Source organism: Aegilops tauschii, chromosome 7 (assembly GCF_002575655.3).
Source record: "Aegilops tauschii subsp. strangulata cultivar AL8/78 chromosome 7, Aet v6.0, whole genome shotgun sequence".
NCBI classification, from domain to species: Eukaryota; Viridiplantae; Streptophyta; class Magnoliopsida; order Poales; family Poaceae; genus Aegilops; species Aegilops tauschii.
Window position 1 is genome coordinate 514609540 of NC_053041.3, and position 9920 is coordinate 514619459.

Below are 9920 nucleotides of genomic sequence, written 5' to 3' on the forward strand. Positions count from 1 at the left end.
CTTCACACTTCACACTTGAGCTTATGTAAAAGAGGAACAACCACAATTTTAAATCTCAATTGCAGTATAGGCCATATACAGAAGCAATTCAAAGTTGAAGCAACATCAATTAAACACACGCGCACAGAAACATAGGAGTCAAAATGCAGTATAGGCCCAGGACAAGGACACTCCTATTACCAAATCAACACACATAATGTGGATGTCTCATGTGAGCATCATGTTGTGGTTTTATTAAACAATGATACAACAACAGAATACAATATCTTCAATGCAAATTATGGTACTTGTAGCAAAACAGTTTGAAACAACAACTACACAATACATTATAACGAGAGTAAGCTTGAATCAAACAAAAAAAGGGAACAGTTTCGAGTTTAAAAGTTAAAACGTTTGCAAGATATCCCAACTCGCAAGTTCAAGAGGCATAATTCAGAAACTTGCATCAGGACACTCTATAATAATAATAAGAGTAGCATTCGACTTGACACACGAAACAGCGACACAAAAGAATTATATACTTCAGCTCTGCTCACAGGTTCTTTGCTCGTAACAGTTACACCTGCCATTGGAGGAGTCAAAACAAGAAGTATTAGATCACAATAGTTGCATCTTTCCCACTGAGACTAGACCACATATCAGTAACTCGAATCACAAAGTATATCCATAACACCATATAATAGTCCCAGAACTCCCAATACTGTTTGAACATGTGACAACATGTTTATTTTCAAATGAAGCATACATGAACAATTAATCTATAAATAGCAGGTACAATACAATTCTACTCTGGATACATTATTGCAGTAACCTCATTACAAGCACCCATACTCTCAAATTCAGTATCCAGTCTCAAATTCTGCAGTATCGACTTGCTAACTGAAACGAGTTCAGTTGAAAGCAGAGCAGATAACAAGAAACAGAGCTGCTTGCTGTCTCGCCTGACCGCCTACACGCGAGAAGGCAAAAAAAACATTTACTCGAAGCATCTTACAATTCACAACAATTTCGAGACTGGCACAATTAATTTTACAGCATATAGAGATTTCACAATCAAAGTTCATGATGCTAGGCTGCTAGCTATCAAGATGAAAACAACATGTAGCAGATACAAGCATACCAGGCAAGATGGCTAGGTGCTTAGTAAGATCATCTACTGTTCAGCAGGAAGATGGGTCATGAACAAATATTACCTCCCTAATTTCATCCATAGTGTGGGACTTGAGGTGAACCTTGGCGAAGGTCTGCAGGTTGAGGCCAAGCAGGTCGAGGACCCGCACGTAGCGATCGCTCCTCATGCCCAGGCTCAGCTCCGGCGCCATGTGCCGCAAGACCATCATCCTGAGAAGAGAAGCACAGATAGAAGGCGGCCGTGAGTGGGTACCAAGGGGAAAAACAGAAGCCAAAACCAAGAATTGGAAGATTTAGTATAAAGGAAATAGCTCAGCATTCAGATATTTCTAATAAGATTGTGCACTAATCCAACACGATATACAAAAGGTGTCCTCATAGCTTTACTAATACCTGGGAGTATGGATAGTGCGGTATAGAAACAAAAGCAATCCATTGTCATGTTCTAGGAACTGACTATTAGAGTACATGCTCAGGATATAAGTGGAAGCAGAAGAGCATAATGAGATGTCACCATACATATGTGCATAATAATTGTACGTATATAATCTAACTTGATTTCTTTCTTAAAAAAATTCTTATCAACATGGCTAGACACTATATAGATGGTCTACTCTGGTATGTAGGTACATGTGCAGGAGATTGTCTAATTAGGACTGAAAGCACATCTTAAGCAATTTGAATACCATTTTACTGTTATAACTATGTGTTTATAAACCACATGGCAGGCACCTATCCTTTTGCACATACACACACCAACAGAAACAAAACAAGCAGATTGGAAGGCTTGCTGCACATCCTGTGCAGGGGCATCACCGTAAACAAACTTGTAGACTAACTAGGGTGGTGCTATTCATGGTTTATTATTTTTCCTGGTAACTTGAAATGCAAAAGAAGATACATCTCCCATGTTCAGCAATCAGGATCAACCATAAGCTTTTACTACTCCTGTTGCTAGTGTTCGAAACTAACAGAACAATGCTATAGGAGTAGAAAAGAGAACTAGAGGTAGGAGAGGGAGTCGCTCACCGAAGAGCTTGTGGTCACTGCCATACACAGCCGCCGTCACGCCAGTCACCTCAAGAAGCATCGCTACGCCGGAGACGCCACCATACATGCGCAAGAGCAGAGCACCTGCTGCATCCAAATCCAAATCGAACAAGAACAAAAAATTAGGAATGGTTGCAACCATGCTTTTCAAGGCACACAATAGAAAAAATCGCAAAGAATGAGACGACACCTTTCCTGATCTACTTCCCGTACTTGGACCCAACGTTGGCCGTGTTCCGTGTTGAGGAGCTCAAGTTCAATGTGTAGCCACAGTATCCACAGCTGCCAGTAAGAAACAAACATACAAGCATCAAGCTACCGTCCTACTTTTTTAACAGGAACGTCGTGTGGTATATAAATGACAGTTCGGTGCTCTCCGTACGTATTTACAAGTTGAAATCATGTCCTAGAGTATTTATTTATGTGTAACTTTAATGTTAATCTGCAGCTGCCATGCACACATCCGCCGGACCTAGATGCTAGGATCTGCAGACTACGTCTATCCCTGATGCACCGACATGCATGGGCTGCTAGCGTTGAAGGTTTCGCATAATCCACCAATATATATCCCGCTTCAAATGAACACACAAATGCAAGAAATTCTACTCTTCACGCAAGAAGTTTCTCCTGCTATACGAGTGTGATCTACGGCAAGTTAACAGGTATGTTCTATAATCCACCAAACGCAGCCTCAACTGCTGGTTCTGTTCTGACCCAAATAAAGCAGCAGGGACAACAAGTCGCAGGAGCTGAGGGGAGTTGGCGAACCTGTAGGTGACGTCTTTGGCGGAGTAGCAGCCGTCCAGGTGGATGGAGCAGAGGAGCGCCGGCGTTTGTCGCCGGCGTCCTCGAGCCGCTGTGCTCGTCCCGAACCGGCGACTGCAGGGTCCGGTGCGCTGCTCCCGTATCCTACAGGAGGAGCCTCCCATATCCTACAGGAGGAGCCTCCCAGGTCGCGGATCTGGCGGCCCTCGTCGCCGGCCAGCGCTGGATCCATCGACGAACGAAACCCTAATGACGGGAGACGGCCGCGCTTGGCCGCTGGAGGATGCGTGCGCCGAATCTCACCGGACAGGATGGAAGAGCGAAGCGTCGGGGTCACGTTGGTGTGATGGGTGCCGTCGATTCCCGCCGGAGTTCGCTGGGATTGGGCGCTATTGGTGGCGGCGGCGAGATGGGACGAGGGAGGAGTGCGGGAGAGAGATGCGGATGAGGGAGGAGTGCGGGGCTGTGGGCCGGGCTTCGTGGGGTGAGAAGGTGAGGCTGTTTTTTTAGACAAAGAAAGATGGGGGTGAGGGGGAAAGGGCTACCGTCGGATCCGGAAGCATCCGACGGCGTTTGAGGCACGATCCGCGTGACATGCCCATGGACCAATCAAAACCCAGTACACGTTATGACCATCTAAAATTGGTCGTCATTGACTAAAAATAAGGTATTGAATCATATAAATGGTTTTATGATATGAGAAATTCAAAAATAAATAAAAACATTCTCATTGTGTCACCAAATGTGACCTAGTTTTTAGGAAAACTAATAAACTTGGAATTGGAATAAGACAAATATATTTTAAAAAGTGTTATGAGAAATGAGTTTTTAGGGAAAAAATCATTTTCTATTTTCGAAGTGCGAAAAATGTTTTTTTTGAAGAATCTACCAAATATTTGTTTCAAAATGGCACCACTCCATTTTCCAAAACTATAACACATCATTTTATGTACAATTGACCAAAGCATAACATGTAAAATGCTTTCGATCCACCTCTCATCAACAAGACAAATTATGTTTCAAAAAAGAATCTTTTCTTTTTCACATGAAAAAGTCAAAAAAAAATGATCTCATATTGTGCACAAGGGTGCATCTTGGAATGACAAACAATGTTTCCTAAGGGAGTTTTCATTTTCTTTGGACGAAAAATCAATATTCCATTTTCCGAGTGCCCAAAATGAGTTTTTTTGTGAAGGACCTACCATATATTTGTTGTAAAATTGGACCGAATCTATTTTCTAAAATACTATGATATATTTAATGCATAATTGACCAAATAGTTGGGTGTCAAAAGTTTTAATTCAGCTCTGGTAAAAAACAATTCCGCCGATTCAGCAGGAAGCGGGTCAAATTTGAACTGAAGCTACCTCATAGTTTGCTCTTTATTTTTTCCAAAAATCATTTCTAGGTACACAAGTATCTATTTAATTAGAGAAACACCAAGAAAATTCCAAGATTCAACCACTAGCTAGGAACGGTCATTCCCGCCGTTTTGACGGCATTTTGAAACGGGCATAATTTTTTTAGAAAAATAAAAAATTTGGAAACCTTCGCATTGTGTCATTACATATGACCAAGTTACCAGGAAAAATAATGAACTTGTAATACGGCAATTATTTAAAAAAAGTGTTATTAGAAATGAGCTATCATGCGTGAAGATTCATGGTTTTCAAGCCAAATGATCAATCTTATGGCCACATTCATGGCATAGTTTGTTCGACTGATCTAATATTGTGCACAAGGGTGCATCTTGGAATGGCAAACAATGTTACCTAAGGGAGTTTTCATTTTCTTAAGATGAAAAACCAATTTTCCATTTTCCGAGTGCCCAAAATGAGTTTTTTGTGAAGGACCTACAAATATATTCGTTGCAAAATTGGACCAAATCAATTTTATAAAATATTAGGACATATTTAATGCACAATTAACCAAATGGTTGGGTGTCAAAAGTTTTGATCCACCTCTGGTGAAAAAGACAAATTTCCGCCGATTCAGAGGAAGCGGGTCAAATTTGAACTACAGCTGCCTCATAGTTTGCTCGTTATTTTTTCTAAAAATCATTTCTAATTACATAAGTATCTATTTAATAAGAGAAACACCAAAAAAATCCAAGATTCAACCACTAGCTAGGAACGGTCATGCCCGCCGTTTTGATCGCATTTTGAAACGGGCATGAAAAATTCAAAAAAATCAAAAAAAATGGAAAACCTTCGCATCATGTCATTATATGTAACCAAGTTGCCTGGAAAAATAATAAATTTGTAATACAGCAATTAGTTTAAAAAAGTGTTATCAGAAATGAGCTATCATGTGTGAAAATTCATGGCTTTCAAGCCAAATGATCAATCTTATGGCCGCATTCATGGCATAGTTTATTCAAATGATCTCATATTGTGCACAAGGGTGCATCTTGGAATGGCAAAGAATGTTGCCTAAGGGAGGTTTCATTTTCTTTGGACGAAAAATCAATTTTCCATTTTCCGAGTGCCCAAAATGAGTTTTTTTGTGAAGGACCTACCATATATTTGTTGCAAATTTGGACCAAATAAATTTTCTAAAATACTAGGCCATAATTAATGCACAATTGACCAAATGGTTGGGTGTCAATAGTTTTGATCCACCTCTGGTGAAAAAGAAAATTTCCGCCGATTCAGTAGGAAGCGGGTCAAATTTGAACTACAGCTACCTCATAGTTTGCTCTTTATTTTTTCCAAAAATCATTTCTAGTTACATAATTATCTATTTAATAAGAGAAACACCAAAAAAATCCAAGATTGAACCACTAGCTAGGAACGGTCATGCCCGCCGTTTTGACTGCATGTAGAAACGGGCATGAAAAATTCAAAAAAAATGGAAAACCTTCGCATCGTGTCATTATATGTAACTAAGTTTTCAGGAAAAATAATAAACTTGTAATATGGCAATTAGTTTTAAAAAGTGTTCTCGGAAATGAGCTATCATTTGTGAAGATTCATGGCTTTCAAGCCAAATGATCAATCTTATGGCCGCATTCATGGCATAGTTTGTTCAAATGATCTCATATTGTGCACAAGGGTGCATTTTGGAATGACAAACAATGTTTCCTAAGGGAGTTTTCATTTTCTTTGGACGAAAAATCAATATTCCATTTTTCGAGTGCCCAAAATGAGTTTTTTTGTGAAGGACCTACCATATATTTGTTGCAAATCTGGACCAAATCAATTTTATAAAATACTAGGCCATATTTAATGCACAATTGAACAAATGGTTGGGTGTCAAAAGTTTTGATCCACCTCTGGTGAAAAAGACAAATTTCCGCCGATTCAGTAGGAAGCGGGTCAAATTTGAACTACAACTGCCTCATAGTTTTCTCGTTATTTTTTCCAAAAATCCTTTCTAAGTACATAAGTATCTATTTAATCAGAGAAACATCAAAAAATTTCCAAGATTCACCCACTAGCTAGCAACGGTCATGGCCGTCGTTTTGACCGCATTTTGAAATGGGCATGAAATATTCATGGCATAGTTTGTTCAAATGATCTCATATAGTGCACAAGGGAGCATCTTGCAATGAAGAACAATGTTTCTTAAGGGAGTTTTTATTTTCTTTGGACAAAAAATCAATTTTCCATTTTTTAGTGCCCAAAATGAGATTTTTTTAAAGAACCTACCATATATTTGTTGCAAAATTGGACCAAATCAAATTTCTAAAATACTAGGCCATATTTAATGTATAATTGACCAAATGGTTGGGTGTAAAAAGTTTTTAATCCACCTCTCGTGAAAAAGACAAATTTCCGCATATTCATTTTCCATTTTTCGAGTTCCAAAATGAGTTTTTTTGTGAAGAACCTAACAAATATTTTTTGTAAAAAATATCTACATTTTTCAAGAATGTTAGACTACATTTTATGAACAAATTTGTGTACACTAGAAACATTTTTTATAGATATTAAACGGTTTTTAGTTACATCATTAACATTTTTAAGAAATATTTTGATGTCTAATATTTTGATCACATGTCTACATTTTTTAAGACACATTGTACATATTGTTTATATATGTTTAACGTTTTTCAAATACATGATTAACATATTTTCATATATTCCCAACAAAAAATATCTTTTCATACATGCGTTTTGATGTCTATATTTGCTTTTACACATCGTACATTTTTGTATACATATAAAACATTTTTGATATTGGTTAGAAAAAAATTAAATACATGATTAACATTGTTAGAAAAATTCTTGTTTTGTTATCTACTTTTCCACACACACAGACACACACACACACATATATATATATTGTAAATTTTCATATATACGTATTGATGACTATTTTTGCATACACATGAAACTTTTTTTATACATATCTAATATTATTTATGATTATCATTTTTTATATGCATGAAACTTTTCAAATACACACATTTAGTTTTTTAAACACATGATTATATTTTTTGAAATACGTATTAACATTAATATTTTTTTGAATTACACGTTTGATTTTTTAATTGCTAAACCATATAGCAAGATTTACGAAGGAGTTCATTATTTTCCTATTTTTATAATTTTATATTGTTTAATTGGTTTCAAAAAATTTCTATAAGGAAAAACCTTTTTAGAGTTATATAATGAAAAACCTGTTTTTTAGACAATAATGATTTTTTTCCAGATAACCGACCATCCTTACCAAATGGTAATAATGAAAAACTTGTTATTTTCCCATTTTCGTTGGGCCGAATATATGTTTTTTTGAGTAATATGAGGGCATCCCACATTTCTTCCTGGATGGGCCGAGGCCTACATGACACACATATTTGTTTTTAAAAGGAGGTGGCCTCGTTCCACCGAGGCCCAAGCCCACCTTGAGCAACACCTTAAGTACCAACGCATCCACGTTCACAACCTCATGGCCATTTATATTGGTCGTAATCAGGTAGAAATAAGGCCGTCGACCACTCTTGTCAGCTTTATGATCATTTGGTGTAAGGCAATTTCAGAGTTTGAGCCCTTCCAAGCAAAATGGCCGTGGATTTACGACCAATTCAGCCGGGGTCACTGAGAGAAGGTCACAAGTTGACATATTTCTTGTAGTGGGAGGCGATTCGCTCTCCGTCATCTCCGACGCCAGAGAATTCCCCGACGACGAAGATAGTTGGGGAAGATCGCGGGCCGGACTGCAGCACATGATTTAATATGATTCCCCCAATTCGAAAAAGACTGGATGTGGGTAGAGCATCCTTAGATACTTACGACTCGGCTAGGGGCTTGACCCTAGGGCGATGCTTGGGGACAGCTTCAGCGTCCGAATCTGAGTCATTGGACAGGGATATTTTTCCCTCTTGGACGCCTCCGCCTCCGGGTCCACGGAGGTCGCCCTCTTCCTCCCCTTGGGAGGAGGGTTATCTTCTTCCTCCTCCTCTTCGTCCTCGTCTTCGTCCCCCTCGTGGGAGGAGGGAGCCTCGGTCCCTCCCGATGCGGCGTCCGAAGTACCTTTATGGTGGAGGCCACTTTCGGCCTCCTTGCCTTTCTTCTTCTTCCCGTCCTTCTTCGCCGGCGCCTGGTATGGCGCCGGAACCAGCATCTTCATTAACAGAGGATTAGCTGGGTCTTTGGAGAGTGGGGCCGGACACCTGATCCGCTCCGCCTTTTTCGTCCTACCCTGTTTGGAGGAGGGAATTCTCAGCACCCCCTTTTCTTTCATGAACTAAGCTATGTTCGGAAATTCAATACTTACTGGGGTGGCCGGGTGATTGCAGTCGAGGCCAATGTCCTCGGACGTCTTCAGTCACGACTTCTGAGTCTTGAAGAGCAATTTCCAGATCTCTTTGTGCGTCGTGCCAAAGAAATGCTGCAAGGTCCGCGACCCTTCCGGATTAAACTCCCACATATGGAGAGGCCATCGCTGGCAGGGAAGGGTTCGACGGACGAGCATCACCTGGATCACGTCAGTGAGGCTGGTGTTCTTCTCTATGATACTCTTGATGCGCTTTTGCACCATCAGCACCTCGTCAGACGATCCCCAGTCCAGACCTTTGTTGGTCCACGACGCAAGCCGCAGCGGGGGTCCAGATCTGAATGCAGGGGTGGCCACCCACTTGGTGCCATGTGATTCGGTGATGTAGAACCACTCCTGCTGCCATGTCTTGACGGTCTCCACGAAGGCCCCTTTGGGCCAGGTGACATTGGGGAGCTTGCTCACCATGGCGCCCCTGCAGTCCGCGTGCTACCCCTCGACCACCTTCGGCTTCACATTGAAGACCTTTAGCCACAGGCCGAAGTGTGGGGGGATGCGGAGAAATGCCTCACACACGACGATGAACGCCGAGATTTGAAGGAAGGATTTCGGGGCTAGATCGTGAAAATCTAGCCCGTAATAAAACATGAGCCCGCGAACGAAGGGGTGAAGACTAAAACCTAACCCGCGGAGGAAGTGAGGTATGAACACGACCCTCTCGCCGGGCTTTGGTGTGGGGATGACTTGCCCTTTTCCGGGGAGTCTGTGTGTGATTTCCGCAGTCAAGTACCTCGCCTCCCGGAGTTCTTTGACGTTCTCCTCCGTCACGGAGGAGGCCATCCACTTGCCTTGAGCACCAGATCCGGACATTGCTAGAAGGATTGGTGGTGGTGGGAAAGATTGGAGCTTGAGCGCTGGAGCTCGAGGATGGGAAGTCGGAGGAAAGAAGAGGACGCGGGGTGAGAAGATGGATCTTTATCTGTTTATATAGGTTGTGAATATCAAGCGCCCCCCTCAAGTAATAAAACTTGTCTGTTCCCAAGGGGTCCTGCGAATGACATGCTTGGATTACCCAAGCCCGTGTTGATGAGAACCCCACAATAATGGGACACGATCTCTGCCTTGACAAGACGTGTCAATAGAGGCCGCATCTCGAAACGCGAAGCAGGAGGCCAAAGAGCGGTTCGAAATAATAATAAGGCCAGACGTAACGCCTCGCCGGAAAAGCTGTCAGTGGACGTGACTTATTTTGT

The 9920-nt window shown here is 41.1% G+C and overlaps 1 long non-coding RNA gene across 3 annotated transcripts; it reads right to left on the reverse strand.

The window, feature by feature from the left end:
- Positions 1-212: 212 nt before the first annotated feature.
- On the reverse strand, positions 213-3427 carry LOC109770336 (uncharacterized). 3 transcript variants are annotated; one of them, XR_002234561.4, is made up of 5 exons: positions 2950-3427; positions 2372-2463; positions 2161-2265; positions 1194-1341; positions 213-562 (listed from the first exon to the last, which is right to left on the reverse strand). It is a non-coding gene; the product is annotated as an uncharacterized lncRNA (long non-coding RNA). The 3 variants fall into 3 exon arrangements; XR_005762030.3 differs by having other exon boundaries at positions 2161-2268; XR_002234562.4 differs by having other exon boundaries at positions 432-949.
- Positions 3428-9920: the final 6493 nt, after the last annotated feature.